Source organism: Humulus lupulus, chromosome 7, assembly GCF_963169125.1.
Source record: "Humulus lupulus chromosome 7, drHumLupu1.1, whole genome shotgun sequence".
NCBI classification, from domain to species: domain Eukaryota; kingdom Viridiplantae; phylum Streptophyta; class Magnoliopsida; order Rosales; family Cannabaceae; genus Humulus; species Humulus lupulus.
In genome coordinates, this window is record NC_084799.1 from 110,713,879 (window position 1) to 110,734,236 (window position 20,358).

At 38.5% G+C, this 20,358-nt stretch overlaps 1 non-coding gene across 1 annotated transcript; it reads right to left on the minus strand.

Annotated features, from left to right (window-relative positions):
* Positions 1–3,946: 3,946 nt before the first annotated feature.
* On the minus strand, positions 3,947–4,053 carry LOC133793217 (small nucleolar RNA R71). The gene has a single exon (XR_009874672.1). It is a non-coding gene; the product is annotated as a small nucleolar RNA R71 (small nucleolar RNA).
* Between the last annotated feature and the right edge of the window lie 16,305 nt (positions 4,054–20,358).

The following is a 20,358-nucleotide window of genomic DNA, read 5'->3' on the forward strand; positions in this document are numbered from 1 at the left end:
TTTATAAAGGTTCATAGCTCCATATCCAGCTCGTGCCACGAACTGGATACTTAACTTGACCTTCGGCCTCCAGAGTCCGGACTCAAGTCTCGGGCAATCTTGGCGAACCCGTGGGTTTCCTCGAGCTAAGGAGGTACGACCTTATGACGACAGCTCCGGTTTTGAGGGGTGTCCACGAGATAATCATGACTAGGCCACAACCTAGCTCGCTAATCAGCCCGTGGGAAAATCAGGGCGTACACCAGCCATTTCTTCATTCTTCAAGCTGAGTTCAGAGCCTACAAGCTGATAAGATTACTTTAGAGTGTTAAACACTTGGGTTGGGGTTATAAGCTTTATCATTTTAAGCTTATCAAACACTTGGGAAGTAAGGTTCATAGTGTGTTTATCGTTATCGAGGTGTAGTTTGGGTATAGAAATTTCAAAGGTATTCCTATTCTTAGTTCCTTCCTGTATTGTTTCATTAGTTCTTATAGTTTTTCTCTACTCAAATCCTAACTCAGTATTCTTTATTCTTGATTAGGCATCTAAGTTTTTTGAACTTGAGGTTCTTGTTGGTAAGTATCTTTTCGATGGTTTAGTACTTTCTTTTCATCTCTTTTCTTTTAGAATACTCACCTCTCTATTAATGGTTTTTAGGAGTGTTCCAAAAATCCCGAACTTGTTCTCATCATCCCGGTATTTTGGTAAGGAAAATAGGGTAGTTTTTATGTGATATGTGCTATAGTATGATTTTATGTGTTATGATATATGCATGTTTTGGGGCTTATAGTTGTTATATAACAAACCCTAACACTTTTATGTTTTGGGCTTGTAGTTTTTATATAGCAAACCCCGACATTTTTATATTTTTGGGGCTTATAGTTGCTTAACTAGCAAACCTCATTGTAGTTTGAGGCTTATAGTTGCTTAGTTAGCAAACCCCAATAGTTACCATGTACATGGGTTAGAATTATGATATATGTTCATAGTTTATGTGTATGATTATGTTTCATGCTTGTAGTAGATTTTGTTTGCTGGGCATTAGGCTCATTCCTTTATGTTTTATATGTGCAGGAAAATAGTTATGGCGGTGGGAAGGTTCTCGGCAGCTTGGGAATGTGTATTGAGGGAGAATGGAATTGGTGGACTGTGTGACCGATTCGAGGATGAAGTTGTTTCTAGTCATTTAAAATTATGCTTTATATGTATTTTCCGCACTTTGTTTTGTAATGAATTTTAAGATTTAAGTTATGTTCTATTTTATTTTCAAACAATGGGATCCCATACCCTAACTGCATTTTTATGTATTTAAACCTTTGCTTTACAATTTTTAATAAAGTTATGGTTATTTCATATGTGTGTTTTCTTAAGATTAGTGTTTGAGTATAGTAGTTATTAATGGTCCAAAGTCTAGAATAGTTGGGTCGTTACAGCCAAGGTGTTTCTCAGAGGAAGAAGGGGTTAACTCTATTTTTACCGCTTAGGTCGGTGGGTTGTAACTTTTATACTGTAATGACCTTTTTGGATTGTAAATAACTTTGTAAACACTTTTATGGGCCCATGTAAAATTTTATGTTTTGAATAAAATATATCCATTCCTTTTGATCAAGATTTTTCACCTTAGCCTATTAATGACACCTAGATGCACGTTTATAACCAAATGACTCGTTTAGCGAGTTAAGCACTGTTTAAAGTCCACAATAACGATATTAGAGTATCCAGGGTGTTACATTTAATGTCAAAACACACTTACCATTTCAGTGCAAACCCGACGTCGAGAGGCGTTGTGCATTGCACTAGCCAAAGAATCCATCAAATTGACTGTCACATTTTGGATGATGATATTGACTAAAACCTATGGTGGGCACATTCTGTTTGCAGAAATTTAACAAGCATCTGCAATACGATACATTTACAAGCAAGAAATACAAATGAAATATCAGTGTGTTATCACTCAAGTGAAATCAGTCATAACAAAATTTGTTGATAAATTAGATTAAAATACCTTCTCGCTGATAGAGTAGTTTTTATAGTGTTTTAAAGGGTTATTTTATTTATTTTATTTTTATGTATATTTAGTTTTTTTTGTGCAGTATGACGTTTTGTTGCCTATGTTTGATGATATTTCAGAGTTATGGGAAGTAATTGATAAATGATTGCATTTGGCTTCAACAAGATGGAATTTAAAAAAAAAAGAACATTTGAGACGCGACACTTGGACTTGGAGCTGCAGCGCTACGATTAGACAGAGGGGTTGAACCATCGAGAATTCTAAGGTCACGACGCTATTGGCTGGGGAATTTGAGATACGAAACAGGATTATTAAAGCCATGATGTTTGAGCAGTCAGAGACGAGACACATTCTAGATTTTGGACATGGGCCGTGGCGCCTCATTATAGAGTCGCGGCGCCTGAGTTGTTAATTTGCAAAATAGGGCATTTTACGCAGGGGCAAAAGCGGGATTTCACATACAAATCACATATTACTATTTAATCATCATTATTACAATTTATGAAGAAAAAAAACCCTAACAAGGAGACTCAAAGAGCGGAATGAGGAGGCAAAGGCTTGAAGATCATATAGTTTATCATTCTATTTCATTATTTACTTTTATTTTTTGGATTAGTGATGTTAATATTTGGTTTTATGGATTTTATTATCTTCAGCATGAACTAATTTCTCATTTAGGGAGTTAATGGATTCTCTTGAAACCTTATGATTATTTAATGAAGTTTTTATGATTTTCCTATTAATATTGTGAATTATTTGTCTTGTGCTTAATGCTTGTGATTAATTGGCCACTAAATGTATGATTTAGATTATTTTAACCTAAGATCTTAGAAGTGAAGGATAAATATGTTATAGTCAAATAATCATAGATTAATATTGGACGAGAGTAACTGTATGATCTGTGTAGTCTAGAGATTATGTGTTTAATGCTTGCAATACGTTAGTTTACCACATAGATGTAGGAGATTGCTTATTGTAGAGAATTATAAGTCCTAGTAAGAATATAATATATAATTGTAATCCTCCATAACAATAGAAATAGGAGTTCTTAAATTCACATTAGAGAAACATAGGTGGATAGCTGATGAAGTTAAAACCCTAATTTTCAATCCTTTGAATTAAAAGTTAATTTGAGTTATCCATTGTTCTATTTTATTGTTTTAATGTTTTTGTTTTATAAATACAGAATCTATTAATTGTCAATCAATTTGAATTAAAGATTAAGCTTTTGTAATTTGTAACAGTCCTCGTGGGAACGATACTTTACTTACTGTTTACTACTTGTTACGATTGCGTGCACTTGCATTGTTCAAACTTATCACAACAAGTTTTTGGCGCTGTTGCCAGGGATCGAACTCGGGTCACCCACATGACAGGCATGAATACTTACCATTATACTACAACGACAAAAGGAACACATACCGATAGATCTTGAAATTGAAAGAACATGCAGACAAAACTGAAAGAGAAAGAAAATGCTGGGTTTTGCCATGGCTAAGAATCAAAGGAATGCAGCAAACAATGTTGCTAATATTAATAGTATCCCAAATATTGCAGAGGTCTCAGTGGAAAGAGGAAAGAGAACCAAGGACGCTTAAAGACTATGTACTTACTACTGTCACAGGAGTGTGTTCATGCATCAGACACCCCACTATTACTACAAATAATTTCGAGAACAAGCCAACAATGCTACAAATGGTGCAGTCTACTGTTCAGTTTGGGGGGTTGCCCACAAAAGATCCTAATTTGCACATAGCTAATTTCTTGTAGCTATGTGCAACATTTAAGATCAATGGGGCGAGTGACGATGCAATTAGACTTAGATTATTGCCATTTTCTCTACGAGACCGAGCGAAGAGTTGGCTAATTTCGCTGCAAGCTAATTCTATCACAACATGTGATAAGTTAGCCCAGAAGTTCTTAGCAAAATTTTTCTCTCCAGCAAAAGCTGCAAAGTTGAGAAGGGAAATTAATAATTTCTACCAGACAGAAGGGGAATCATTGTATAATGCATGGGAAAGATTTAAAGAGTTGCTAAGGAAATGCCCACATCATGGTATAGAGAAGTGGATGCTTGTCCATAATTTTTATAATGGGTTGAATGGTACTACTTTTTTCATAATAGATGTTGCAGTAGGAGGCGCATTCATGAGCAAGAGTGCAAATGAAGCGTATGAATTGCTAGAGGAGATAGCAATGAATAACTAACAGTGTCCAACTAAAAGGGAACAACCAAAGAAGGTGGTTGGTATGATTGAACTGGATATTATTTCCATGCTTACAGCACAAGTGGCAGCATTAACAAAACAATTACAACAGACCCATCTTCCATCCCAAGCCACGCAAGAATAGAATGTATGTGAGGCGGGTGGTAGTGGTCATCTAATGAATCAGAGTCATGTCTTAGATATGAATAATATGCCCATGGAAGAAGTGCAAGCTATAGGAAATTACCAGAGACAAAACAATAACCCTTATTCCATGTCATACAACCAAGGTTGGAATAACCACCCAAATTTCTCTTGGACAAATAATCAACCCACTCAATAATCTTATCAACAACCTCCACCGGGCTTTTATCAACCACAAAATAGACCTCCACAACAATCAATGCCCATGAAGCAACCTGAACCATAACCTGCTGCATTGAACCAATTCATGAAAGAGATAATAGCATCTATAAGGAGTTTGGAGACGCAAATAAGGCAGTTGGAAAATTTGATGACGAATAGAGCACAAGGAAATTTGCCTAGCACTATTGAGGTGAATCCTAAAGAACAGTGTCAAGCCATCACTTTGAGAAGTGGAGCACGGTACGAGGAGCCTAAGAGAACTCAGTTAGAGGAGATAAGTCTGGAGAAAAAGGACCAAGGAATAGCAAAGAAGGATTCTAGTGAAGAAAAGGTTACTGACAGCCTCCCAAAAAAGGGAAGTGGCGCCTCCAGTAAGCATTGATAACCATATCAAGATCTCATACCCATAGAGGCCGTAACCACAATCTGTATAAATAGTTTGTGAAGTTTTTTGAGGTATTCAAAAAGTTTCATATTAAAATCCCCTTCGCTGAAGCATTGGAACAAATGCCTAGCTATGTCAAGTTTATGAAAAAGATCTTGTCTAACAAAAGGATATGGGAGATTATGAAACTGTAGCATATACTAAGGAGTGTAGTGCTATTTTTCAAAGAAAGCTCCCGCAAAAGTTAAGAGATCCAGGGAGTTTTACCATACCTTGCACCATTGGGGACTTTGAATGCAAGCATGCTTTGTGTGATTTGGGTGCTAGTATAAATTTAATGCCATTGTCAGTATTCCGCAGCCTAGGGTTGGGTGAATCAAGGCTCACAACAGTGGCATTATAGTTGGCAGATCGTTCAGTCAAGCACCCTAGGGAAATTATTGAAGTCGTGTTGGTAAAAGTTGATAAGTTCATCTTAGGCGGTTTCGACAAGTAGTGAGGAAGATGATGATGATGATGCCAAGATTAGAAATTATGTCAGATGGACAAACTCTTAGCAGCCATACAAAAAGAAGTTCGAAGAGTTGGAACAAGGGCCAGAAAGGCCATTTCCATCCATTGAGTAGCCACCGGAGTTGGAATTAAAGTCTCTACCAAATCATTTATGTTATGCTTATTTGGGTGAGAATGAGACTTTACTTGTAATTGTATCCATTGCACTTTCTAAAATAGAGATGGAAAAGTTATTGAGCATTTTACGAGCTCATAAATTAGCCATTGGTTGGACATTGGAAAATATTAGAGGGATAAGCCCTTCAACAACGATGCATAGAATCTTGATGGAAGAGGATAATAAGCCATCTATAGAAGCTCAGCGAAGACTCAACCAAGCTATGAAAGAAGTGGTACTTGAGCAGATTCATAAATGGTTAGATGTCGAGGTGATATACCCACTATCTGATAGTGCATGGGTGAGTCCAGTACAAGTAGTTCCAAAGAAGGGAGGAATGGCGGTGGTTAAGAATGAGAATAATGAATTGATTCTGACTCATACTGTGACAAGTTGGAAGATATGTGCAGATTACCGTAAATTGAATAAGGCCACTAGGAAAGATCACTTTCCTTTGCCTTTCATTGATCAAATGTTGGATAGGTTGGTGGGCCATAGTTATTATTGTTTCTTGGATGGGTATTCAGGATACCGTCAAATTTCCATTGCACTTAAGGATCAAGAGAAAACCACGTTTACATGCCCGTATGGTACTTTTGCGTTTAGAAGAATGTCATTTGGACTTTGTAATGCACCTGCAACTTTCCAAAGATGTACGATGGCTATATTTTCAGACATGGTTGAAAAGGGTATTGAGATCTTTATGGATGATTTTTCAGTTTATGGTTCTTTTGACAACTGTTTGGCTAATTTGGAGCTAGTTCTTAAGAGATGTGAGGAATCACATTTAGTATTGAATTGGGAGAAGTGCTACTTTATAGTCAATTAAGGAATTGTTTTAGAGCATAAGATCTCAAGTAAGGGAATTTAGGTAGATCGGGCTAAGATATCAACAATAGAGAATTTATCACCTCTGGTTTTAGTAAAAGGAGTTAGAAGCTTTCTTGGTCGGGGTTCTATAGAAGATTCATTAAAGATTTTTCCAAGATTTCGAAACCCCTATCTACATTGTTAATGAATGGAGTACCTTTTGAATTTGATGAGAAGGGTCACCATGCTTTCAAGGTACTTAAAGAGAAATTGACTTCTGAACTGATAGTTGTTGCACCTAATTCGGAATTTCCATATGAGTTTATGTGTGATGGCAAGTGACTATGCAGTAGGAGCAGTGTTGGGGCAACGAGTTGACAAGGTGTTTAGAATAATTTATTGTGCAAGTCATACGTTGAATGATGCTCAGGTTAATTATGCTACAAAAGAAAATGAGCTTTTGGACATTGTGTTTGCTTTTGATATTTTAGGCCATATCTCATTGGGAATAAGGTAATGGTGTACAGTGATCATTCCGCCATTAAATTCCCTATGATTAAGAAAGATGCCAAGCCTCGTCTCATTCATTGGGTTCTACTACTACAAGAATTTGACATGGAGATAAGGGGTAAGAAAGGTACTAAAAAATTTGGTGGCTGATCATTTGTCTAGATTAGAACTAAAAGACAATCAAAGTAAGAAAGAGGTGCAGATTAATGATTCTTTTTCGGATGAGCAGTTATTTAAAGTAGAGGAGAATAAGGAGGTACCATGGTTCGCTGACTATGTTAATTACTTGGCTACCAATACAGTGCCTCCAGAAATTTCTAGACAACAACTAAAAAAGTTTTATTCAGAGGTAAAGCATTATTATTGGGAGGAGCCCATCTTATACAAGCATTGCACATATCAGATTATTTGTCGATGTATGTCTGATGATGAGATGGTGTCAATTTTTACTCATTGCCATACTTTTTATTGTGGTGGTCATTTCGGAGCAACAAGGACAGCTGCAAAAGTATTACAATGTGGTTTTGATTGGCCTATGTTGTGGAAAGATGCAAATACATTTGTAAAAGCTTATGAACGATGTCAACGAGTTGGGAACATTTCACGGAGAAATGAGATGCCCTTACTTAGGATTCTTGAGGTGCAATTATGTGATGTATGGATGATAGATTTTATGGGTCCATTTCCATCATCTTACAATAATAAATACTTCTTGCTATCGATGGATTATGTATCTAAATGGGTGGAAGCAGCAGCAACAACTACATATGATAGAAAGGTGGTACTTAAATTCTTGAAGCATATTTTCACCTGTTTTGGTCCACCAATGGCTTTAATAAGTGACAAAGGTAGCCATTTTTGTAACAAGATGATGGATACCTTGCTGGCTCGTTATGGTGTTCATCATAGAACTGCTCTACCATACCATCCTCAAACTAATGGTCAAGTTGAATCGTCAAATAAAGAAGTCAAAAGTATCCATGAGAAGACAGTCAATAGATCAAGAAGAGATTGGTCTAAGAAGCTCGATGATGCATTATGGCCATACAAGACTGCATATAGGACTCTTATTGACATGTTGCCCTACCAGTTAGTTTTTGGTAATGCATGTCATTTTCTAGTGGAGATGGAACATAAAGCTTACTGGGCAATAAGGGAGTTGAATATGGATGCCACAGCAACAAGATATCATAGGTCTTTGGAGCTGAATGAGATGGAAGAGTTTCGTAATGAGGCCTATGAGAACGCCAAGATCTATAAAGAGCATACTAAAGCTTGGCATGATAAAAATCTTGTTCGCAAGGAGTTTTAACCTGGGCAGCAGGTGTTGTTGTTCAATTCTAGATCGAAGTTGTTTCTAGGAAAATTGAAGTCAAGATGGTCAAGGTCATTTACAATGGTTAAAGTATTTCCTTATGGGGCAGTGGAGTTGAAAGGAAAGGATCGAGAGACGTTTAAGGTGAATGGGCAGAGAGTAAAGCCATATTTAGGTAGTCCTATTGATACAATCAAGACAATCATCTAGCTACAACCTTTGTGAAGAAGAAGAAACAATCATCCGACTAAATGATGTTAACAATAGCGCTATTTGGGAGGCATCCCAAGTTCTTTTTAGTATTTTAATTCTTTTAATTGGACAAGTATTTTTGGTGTTAAATTTTTATTTTTGATTTTGTTTTTCTTCACAATTTTGGACCTTTAGACTTTAGATTGTATATATGAGTCATGGAATGGGTGAAAACTATAAACAAAATGAAGTTTTTTCTACAGGAACACATTTGAGCCATGACGCCCCCATATTTGAGCCACGGCGCAAGCACAGACAGAGAGCTCAGGAATTTTCGTGATTGCCCAGGTGTCGCGACACCCTAACATTGAGCTGCGACCCGTATCCCCAAAATTTTGCCCAAATTTTGACACGAGTCGCAGCGCTACACCTTATGCATTGCAACGCTTAATCGTGAAATTGCTATAACCCTTAATTTTTCAATATTTTCCCTTCACTTCCTCACTTTCTCTCTACACAATCTGAATTTCTTACTTGGATTACTCCATTGTTTCAGACCAACCCATCAAATATCTCCATAATACCTCTCATAATCTTCCTATAACCTTTATTCAAACACTTTTCCACCATTACTTTAGCTTATATCACCTTTCAATTCCATTATTTCCATTCATAACCCTAATTTCAAATTTTGGGGGATTTGTGCAATCTGTGGAGAGCTTGTGGAATATCTTTCATCCAATTTGCATTGTGGGTAAATATTTTTCTCTTAATCTCTGAATATTTTGGTGATTTTGACAGTATATTATTGTGAATTGGGTGGTTAAGAGTTTTATTTTCTAGATTCGATGTTTTGTTAATTTTGGGAAGTAGAAAAAACAAGGGGAGGTTCTGTCAAAATTTGTGTAGAATTTAAGTGTTAAGAAGAGTAATGGGACCTAAGAGATCGAGCCAAGGAGCATCATCTTCTAGGGGAGCAGTTTCTTTTGATCGTTTTAGGTTTGTAGCAAAGAAGCCTAAGATAGACATGAACGATTAAGAAAGCGGAGTTCAGTTCGAGAGCTAGGAATGGATTCTCAAAATTTTCCTTTTGATGACCCAACCAATGAGCCTATTCGGGTTATACTTCAAGATAGAGGTTGGCAATCAATGGTGAATGTTGAGAGCAATCAATGGTGAATGTTCAACACTGGGGATATCCATATCCCGCTCATCTCCCATTTCCTTCTCTCCACCAACTTCATCGACTACTTCTCTCCCAAAAGTATCTCAATATACACTTTCAGGAAGAAAAAAAACTCATCTCCTTCATAAATAACTCTTGAGCTTGCATGACTTTAATGTCGACATGGCTCACCTAGTCCTTCATTTCACTAATAGATTGCATAAGATGCTCATTTGTAGACTCTCTGACTATATCAAATGCAACACTTCGCGTCAGGACATGAGTCCTGTTCAACTTGATATGTTCAATTAATTTAAATTCATATTCTCACTAACATAATTCTGGTGATTCAATCCAAGACATACCAAAACTCAATAAGAAACGTACCTCGCTAATTGTGTGACTAGCGTGGTCACAAATCCACCTATAAACAACCTTGCATTGTTTTGCATTCCAAAAATCTATGGGAGGCACGGTATGGTCCACAAAACCATTGCTCCATTCGACATATGTGAGATATGTTGGGAATAGTGCCCTTAAAGCAATTGTAGTTGACAAATATTATAAATGAAATAAATAATTGAATTGAAATATTATATATATAGACTATGTCTGATATTATGTTGATAATATTAAGTAAATATCATAAAATTCCAAAGTTCATCTATGTGGTCTTAATCTCATATTGGTATGGGAGGGTCGAGATTGAGATAATGAACTTAAAATAGTTTGCAGTAAAAGAAAGTTATGGAATCTTTAGATTAATTACTGCTAGTACGGTTCAATAGTACAAGTGATCTAGATCTGGGTCACTAGTGTAGTAGGACACTTTAGTGAAGGTGTTTTATATATAGTGATATATAGAAATGGACTAGATGTGATTTGTTAATAATTGTTTAAACACAGTTTCGTAGTATTAATCAAACACATCAAACGATGACCATGTACACGATGATCTTAATCTTGAGGTTACTATGAACTCCTATATATGTCATCTGATCATTTGATTCATGCATTAAGATTTGTCAGAATGATCAGGCTAAGAACAATTATTTTGGGGACTCAATGATATATATGGCTGAGGACATAATTTAACAGATATGGAATCTATACCTTCTTATAGATTGAATAATCGTTCCCTATTGGGTTGACTTTTGGAACTGAAAAGTTTATGAGCGCTCACGTCGCAAACTTGTTGTGACACAACCTTCACTGGTAAAGTCAATGGTACACTATGAGCTAGATATAGTTAAAACGATAAAACGGTAATTTTATTCCCTTTTAATTATGAACTATTAATAGATGATTAACGTTGTATATAATGATTATATCGATGGGCACTTTATTCTTTAATAAAGTACTCTGTAATTATATATCTCTATAATTATCAAGAGTTCATTCTCATATTTATAGTGGAATGATCATGAGATTAATAAATATAATTATTTAATCAAAGAGCTTTGGTTAATAATCTAATATTTATTGGAGCTTGAAATTATAGGTCCATAGGTCCCTAGGGTGCCTCTATCAACACCATGTCAAGGTAAGAGTTGATACAAGAGTAAAACTGTAATTTAGAAATTTGAGAAGAATTTTATTCTTCGGGTCAAATATACAATTATATGATAATTGAGGTTGAATAATTAATTTGGAATTAATTATTAAAATTTGAAAATATATTTATTTATTTAAATATAAATTTTTTGAAATATATATAATAATAAATTAATTATTTTATTTGAGTGGGAGAATTTCATCGTCTTCTCTTATTATTCCAACATTTCTCAAGCCATAATCCAAGTACTCATGTGTTGAGATAAACTTGTGATTTCTAAATTACAAATCCTTGTTCTCTATGTGCCCACCCACATCTTGAGGTGTAGAGAACACTCCAGAAAATCGTGGTCTGAGTACTCAAAGCGTTGGATAAGAAGATCGTTATTTATACAAAAAGACTCAAGGACAGTGGATAGGCTTCAAGAAGTAAATATTTATGTCATTAAATATTTGTATACATGTGCATATAATATATAAGTGTGTGTATGCATGTATATATATGTTGCATGATTAATGATATTGCATATGAATGGTTCCTGTATGTATTCTTGAACATATAAATTTTTTATATGAGAGGTGGAAAATTTTTTGTTGTTAATCAACGAGTCCACTATGCAATTTCCCTGTGCACTCTGAATATTTTTCCAACAAGATATACAAGTGACCACACAACCAAAGCATCAATATCATTGCTAAACAAACTAAAAATAAATAAATAAACAACTATGAATTAGGTCACCTGCAAGAAAAATGGTGCAGTCACTAATGTTCTTGGTGTTGTGCGTGCGATACCTAAATAAGGAGTTCACTAGGCAACGAAACCCCAGAGACGTCCAATTCTTTTTTGAAATGCAACTTGTCTCATTTAGTGAGTGAAGGTAACCGGTATTGACATCAGTCCAGGCTTTGGGCAGAGCACGATCCTGATCGCAACAAGCACAAACTTGATCACAAAAAGTGCATCGGCTTCAGTGGACTCTTTCAAGTCATTCTCCAAAGTACAAACTTATGTACTTTCCAGCTCCCAAAGCTCTTCCAACTCAGAAATGTCTCTCTCACTCTCCATCACAACCGGTTCGCCCCCATCATGTACGACCATAACATTTGAGAAAATCCTAGTTGACAATTGGATGGATCTCCCAAACAAATCCAGTCTACTCGTCGAAGGGTCAACGTGCTCTGTGAGCCAGTTGACAATTCTCGTGTCAATGCAGGGGCCATCCTCCCTGATGAAGGTGCTAAAATCGGCATTTAGTACTGCATCCTTCTGCTCTAGGTTGTGCAAATTCACTATACGCGACAGCCTCTCGAACAAGCATCTATCATACACCATATGTGATTTCTCCAAGTCTAAAGTTGCCTTATCCTCACCGACCTCAGATTGTTTATCTTTGTCGTCACCAGATTCGACCTTCTTATCCTTTGGTCCCATCTCTTTTTTAGTTATATCAACCTGAGGATCATCACCTTGCCAACGCACCTTCTCCTCTATTGGGAGTGACTTGAATTCTTTTTGTAGATTCTCCCTCGCCTTAAAATTATGGCAAGTATTCCATTAGCATCAGTACAAACAGGAAAATAATTTAGTAAAAAAAATAATACCAATAATGCCAAATATGAATGAGTACTAACTAACCTCTTTCTCAGTCAGTTCTTTGTGTGTGATGAGATAACAATCATATTGTGCTTTGTTGCATAAATACAAGTGAATTGGCAAATTAAATTTAGCAACATAGGTATGCCCATTAAAAACAATGCATAAACAGTGAAAAAGACAAAATAAAAATTACAAGAATTGTTGCCATGTCGCAGCATTGTCCTTCTTCCCAGTGTTGTCAATGTTTTCTTTTTCACCCTTTCACTTATTTCTACTTTTAGGAGCCACAGTTTGCAAACCTATTAAGCATAATATAATTTATCAATATATCAAATCTAATAATATATTAACTTACTATGAACAACTTGATTCACCAAACCAGAGTTTCAATTCATTGCCTCATTATCAATATTAAAAAATTCCAATAAGTACACATATTGAACGAAGTAGTACATGATACTACACTATGATATGAAAAAAAATAATGATGGCAAAAAACATTCATCTCAATAAATTCTTCTTAATATCAATAATAGAAATTCGTCAACTTGTATCACATTACACACATTACAAAAAGAAAAGCCAACAAAACAGAAGACATCACCAATATAATGAAAGAAAAAAAAAAACAAAATAATTTAACTCACAGTCCTAAGCACAAAATAAGCTCAATTGTATACAATTCTAACCAATTCCCTTACCAACAAATCCAGTATTCACAAACGACAGAAAAGAGCAAAGACACTTTATTTGGGATCAAGCACATTTAGTAAAAAAGATATACAATATGGTACATGTTTTAGTTGTTAGGTCTATTAACGTTTCCATGTTTATAGTAGAAAGACTTTCTTTTTATAACTTGATCTTGCATATTTACAACAATTTTCTCTAGTGTTATAGCTATTTAAATCCAAAATGACCAATCACTACTACTGATGATGAATTTGTAAGGATAATGCAGGTCACAAAAGGCATTGTGCGGTGTAGACATGTCATCATTTCAAAATAAAAACTCAAAGCAAATTTCATGTCATAGGTTTGTATAATAATATCAAGAGCAAAATTTCTAGCTCTACCTTCATTTTTTAAGAACAATTCAGGACAAAGAAAAAGGTTTAAGGAACACTCAAAATTCTTTATAATGAAAGAAAAAGTTAAAGCCACGTAAAACAAAGTCGCAAAAATAAATCTTCTCCTATTTATAGTTCTTATCATCTAGGCACAGAAAACAACTCAAAGCATTTCAAATTTGAAGGTATTTATCCTTTCTATAAGTGATTAGTGCTTACCTATTGTTGGGGCAACAATTTGTCTTTCTATATATGGAAGTAAAGACCCGACAACGTTTGGCGACTTGCTTCTTCTCCGGTGATGAAACCTGCGTTTGACTCATCGGGATTTCCTGCAAGAAAGATACACCGATGCTTAAGTCAGTTCAAAGTTTTTTTGCTTCTTCCTCTTAAAATCTCATATTTATAGGATGAAATATATAAAACAGTTAGTTGGTTCAAGTGGACCCTGAAAAGGAGGAAGGAGAATAACTAAATTTCCCTCCAAAAATACCAACTTTTAAAATGCCTCGCTTAGAGGTCAGAGGCGCTGATTGCCTCTGACCTACGGCTTCTGCCTTCGGATCATTCCTGTGTATAAACGCTCCGTTTTGAATATTTGATAAATGAGGCAAGCATTTTGGGCCCAACAGATGCCCCCTGGCCCAAGCTTCGGTCAAGTGTGGCATGTTAACCTGTAAGAAGTTTGGGTCGACTCTTCAATACCAAAAGGTTCGGCTAAATCCGTCATTCTCCGTAAACCGAGGCAATCCGTAGGTACATGATTATTTGATTACCTGACAAGTTATATTTAATGCGTACACAATTATCGAGTAAAACGTTTGGCTCAAAATTTCACCTCTCATTTAAGTAGTTTCTGTTTCAAAATAATTCTCATTCAGATTCCCAAACTTTGTTCCATCTTCCAGAGAGAAGCTTCAAAGAAACCCTAGAGATTTTCTTCAGCTCAAACCTTTGACAATCATCTCATTCGGTGTGATAATGTCTTCTCGTTCATCCCCTGACCCTAAGGATCGCGATGGATACAAAAATGCGTTCGAACGCATGCGTAAATCGTTCGACATTCTAGATAATGTTACGGTGAGGATGCTCTCGGAGGCCGAACTTCGAGAATGGTGATTTAAGGACGTACTGAAGCCTACTGAGATTGCCATGAGATTGAGACACATCGAATGGCTCCGTTTCCCTCTCCCAGCTCTGCTTGTTCAGGTAATTTCAAACTCCGGGGCTCACATTTCGCAATTTCTCCCAAATGCCATTCAGTCTATAGTCGGGGCTCAAATGATAGGGAGCCTTAGGAATGTCAATATTCAATCGGACGACATTTATGCATGCTTCACCAAGTCTACGAACAAGGTGATAGAGGGAAAGCCTTGGAAAACTTTCTACCTCTCTCCCAAAAAGGATCGGACAATCTTCACCGATTTCGATAGCTCCCATCGAAATTGGGATAAATATTTCTTTGCTGTTGGAGGAGCATGGTACCCTAAGTACATGCCTCAGGAAATTTTTCCTCTGGCCAGGGTGTTTATAAAAGGTGAGTCATGTTTTTCATTAATTTTAATGTGAATTAATCATATCTGGATGATTGTCGAGTAGTTTAACTTTCTGTACTGCTGCTTCGGTTTTTCGTACCAGATTTTTCTTGGCCTCAGGTCAGCATGAGTTCTGAGCGACAGAGCAAGCTGACAGAGAAGGGGATTCTTCATGAATCTAAGGAGAATGCCATTAGCATCAGGGGTGTACTGAACTCCTACTGTATGCAGATTATGACTCGGCTTTGCTTCGTGGATCGAGTTGATCCTAGAGCTGTGCGGGTTAGATCGCAGAAGGGTGATATGACCCTAGGCAAGATTACTGCAGCATGCGCGAAGCAGCTGGGAGCTTTCCTGAAGAAATCTCCTCCTACTCCTTCAACTCTGTCGCTGACGAAAGCCGAGTTCGAAAGGGTGTGCACTGAAACCTTCGCTGCGTGTGCCAAGCGTCAAAGGGTCCCAGAGGGTAAAAAGAGGGAGGGTTCTGGCCTGGCTGCAGAGTCTTCCCCTGACAAGTCCGGCCTATCGCGCAGGTCTTCTCGCATCCAAGGGCGGTCGTCCACGCCTTCTGACGCTCTGCAAATTAAGCCTCTTCAGCAAGTGTCTTTGCCTACAGACGCCTTGGGAAAAAGAAAGGAGCGTGAGGAGTCCTCTTCCGAAGATTCGGACGACGGGAAGTGCATTTCGTCGAAGCTTCGGATCCCGAAAGGTTCTGCCCCCACTCCTCAAGGATCTGCTCTAGCAATCCCCAAACTTTCCTCCGGTAAATTACCAACAGGTCAGGCCCTCTCGTTGTGTAAAAAGCCACGGGGATTTGCCCCTGTTCGGCATTTACCTGGGGCATCTTTTGTTACTCCTGCAATTGGATCTTTCTTGGCAGTGGGCTCAGAAGGGGTGGCTCATGTAGAGGGCGCTTCCTCTTCTCCTTCCAAATTACCAGGAGAGGCGACTGGAGATGGAGTGCAGGATGGCTTACCGATGGAGGTGAAGACGCCTGCTGTCTTCGCGAAGCTGTCAGAGGCATTGACCTCTGCTTCTGATTTAGCTGAAGGGTCTGTCGTTGACCATAAACGTGGCTCAGAGGGGAAACGCCCTTCCTCTGCCTCTCGTAAAAACAAGCTTCTAGAAGATGCCTTCGGGGAAGGTTTTGAATCTGCGGATACCATTCCTCTGCCAGTTGAGGCAAGTACGGTCGTTGAGCCCGAAACTATCCCTGGGGGCCAGGAATCAGGGGCTGTCAAAGTAACAAGTGTTGACAGTCTTGGTGTTGACGTTTCTTCATTGCTACCTACCGCTTCTGAGTTTCATCCAGGAGATGTCACTGCTGTGTCCCCGAGGGGTACTAACACTTTTGAATCTCCTAGCGCTTTCTTGGAGCAGCTCACGTCTTCTGTCGTGCAGACGCCAGTGTACCTCCCTAGTGATTTGGGTGAGGATGATAGCTTGTTTGTACGCCCTTTGAAGACATATTCTTCTAGCACGGGGACAGTTGCGTTGGCGTCTGATAGCATTATGGTATCATCGTTAGCAGAAGGTGAGAAGCCAATTGCCCCTGTTGCTTCTGCGGCTGCATCTGCAGGGGGAGAAGCAAGTGACAGAACAGGAGTAATGTCGAAATATGGCCCCTCTACGTCTAACGAAGTTATGGCGGAAATGCTACGTATAAGCAGACCCCATCTACCTACGGAAGCAATCGGATCTTTAAGTGGTCAAGGCGATTTGTTGCAGCAAGTATCAGACCATATCTGGATGGTAAGTTAATTAACAAAATTAGGCTCTTTTTGCATTTCGTTATATGTGTGTAATGTTATTTGTAATGGGCATAATCGATTTGTCACAGAGCTATGTATGTGCTTCGGCTGCAAGGCGAGAGTATGCGGCGGCTATGCAGAATGGAGCCAAACTGGCAGAGCAGAGGGCGAAATTAGAAGAGGAGCGGTCAGGGAGAAAGATGGCTAAGGCGAATCGAGATATGCTGGTGGAGGCCATCAAGAGGTTAGAAACAGAGTTGGCAGAGGCGAAAAAGAGGGTGGCTGCCATGGAGGAGAAGCTGGTAAGCACTGTTGGGCTTGAAGTAGAGCGAGACAAACTGAAAGCTGACTTGGTGGATATGACCAATAAGTGGATGGAGAAAAGCCAATTCTGTGTTCAGCATGAAGCCCGCATGGAGAAGCTTAGCAGTATGATGAGCGACCTTGAAGAAGATATTGTGTCGTTGCAGACTGATAAGGAGACCTTAGAGGAGGAGAAAAAAGAGCTGGAGCAAAGGGCGAACAGTCTTGAGGCCAGCGCAGCGGAGGCCAAGAAGCAGAAGTTGGAGGCTGAAATCCTTTTAGGGAAGAAGTTGAAAGAAGCAGAAGAGGTATGTGACTCTTCTTTCGTTACTGATGCATTAGAAAATTAATGGGCCCATAAAACACGTGTGTTGATTCCGTGATGTTTTTTGTTTTTGCAGAGGGCAGCAGAGGCAGCTGTTGAAGCCACTAGGCAGCGTATTCGAGATCGAGAGATCACCGAATGCAAGCTTGCGAGAGTGGCTGAGGTAGATACTGCCAAGTATCTGGATTTGGCATTACGTAATAAGAAGCAGACCCCAGAGGAGAAATGGGCAAAACTGGAGATGTATTGTAAGAACGTTGATGTAAAGATAGGAGAGTATGACGTCGACAAGTATTTGAACGAGCTTGGGGATTTGCAGATTTCTTATCCGCCGTGTCATCTGGAGAAGTTGAAGCTGAGGGGCGATACGCTGGGATCGATGTATAATGCCAACGGGGAAGCTGTTGAAGATACTGTTGCCAACGTGGCTTCTGATCAAAAGGCATCAGGTTCTACCTCTGTAGCAGAGGGCAAGTCAGAGGGTGAAAGAGGTGCCGTAGAATGAACGACTCACTTTTGTTTTGTTAACTTTTGTCATTAACTTCTGTATATAAATTCTTTGGGCTCTTCAGGTCGTTAGTTTGTAATTGATTGTAATAGAACACATTGTTAATACAAGTAGAACTTTGTTTCCTGTTGGTTTTCTTGGTGTGTGTACTGTATGGGTTTGTTGTCGTTTAGGGCTTAATTGAACGTGTGATGATAGGTGTATGTCGTATGATGTACTTGGATCAGAAGTTTCATAGATCCTGTAGGCCTTTGCGTGCGAAATACAGCGAAAGATTATACAGATGGTGGGAGAGGATGCCCAGTTAAGTGTTGTATGATTGATCCATCTTTGTGTTTTGGTGATGGGTTGGGGATGACAACATTGCCGTTGCAGGTGAGCACCGTGAGTGGACGAAAGTTCCCTTTTTGAGGAGAATCTTTGACAATCCACAGTGGCTTTACTCAACGTGGGCGATGGAAGAGCTTATCAAAAGTGGCATCCTGTACTATATATCGTGTGAACGCTATGGGTTAGGTTATCCGAAGCTAGAGAGTGCGATGGCAGAGTACATGCGTCGTATTGAGTGGGATTAATTATGGGCAAGAAAATAGATCAATTATAAAATCAGGAGTGAAAATCAGTCAATGTAATATAACTTATAAATAACAATTTCTGATTTATTGCTATTTTTTAGTATACATTGCTTTTTGATTCATGCTTAGCATCTGTCAATTTAAGTTACTGTACAAATATTGAGAGAGGAATTGAGTAAATATGTGTGCCCGTACTTAGCATCCGCCAATTTAAGTTGCTGTGATAGGTGTGTCTTACTCCTGCGATGTTGCCATTATTGCTGGGTGGCGGACCTTCTTACGCACGTGGAGTTGTTGTAGTGGTCTTGTTCGGGACTGGTCCGACCCCCGGGGATGGAAACTTTCCCATTAGGGTAGAGGGGTTGATGTGATCCAGACCGAACGCGAAGGACAAAGCGTAGAGCAGGGCATCGAAGCAGATGCGAAGAGGTGAGGGTTGTGAGGCAGGTATCTTTCCAATGCACCCATACCGTATAGTGTGGTGGGGGTCGTTTGTGCTGTCACGCATCCTCTCAGAGGCACCCATTGTGCAGGATATGGGTGCAACTGCGGGAAAAGTTCCTCCCAGCCTTGGATTGCCAAACCAGTTGGTGTACATCGGTGGGGGATCCGAAGCATGACAGCAGATGGTTTTGCTGTGATAGTCAGGGCAGATTAGACTGTAGGAGGTAGTCCTCTTATGCGGGTAAGAGGGTAGGGTTTGCAATGCACCTCCGTTGGATGGCCAGATCAGTGTAGTCAGGGCAGATTAGACTACAAAATGGCTGGCCGTAGTTTCCTGTGAGTTTAGTCAAGTCAGATTAGAATGCGGTATAAAACCCATTGAAACGTGTATGCAGAAGCGGTAGGATCTTGCACGCAGACTGTGTGTAGTGGCCTTGTTTCCACGAACTGTTGAGATTCAGCCTGGTTCCAACGTGTGGGGCGTGATCCTCGCTATACTTCATCATTGCTCTTTGTTTATTGAATTGTAGGTGTATGTTTTGAGATCAAAGACATACAGTGTATTGCCAGGGGGTGTTGGAAACTTCAAACATTAGATGATTGTTTATTTATAGCCATTGTGGTAGGTGGTGTTTGAGTACACGTGAATAATGCTACAAAGTTAGGTGAGGATATTATTGAGGAACCCTTTCGAATAAAAAGTTAATTGTCACGCGTCTGACTTGGTGAAATATGGTTGATAATAATGCCAAGGAATTGAGTACATAAGAGAAATTTAAAAGAATGTGAAAAAATGGAAAGTTGTTGTATTACTTTTGAATTGTACAGTACAACTATTAGCAATAATATTGCTTTAAATACATTGAATTCCAAGTACGGGGTACAATTTTCCCACTACGTACATTCTTTAGAGTGTAAGACCCTCTGCCTAATACTTTAATGATTTGGAAAGGCTCTTCCCAGTTAGGCTCTAGCTTCTTTTTATTGCCTATGACCTTACGCAGAACCCAATCTCCTTCTCGAAATTTGCGTAAATGGACCCTTTTGTTGTAGTAGCGTTCTGCTACCTTTTGATAATTT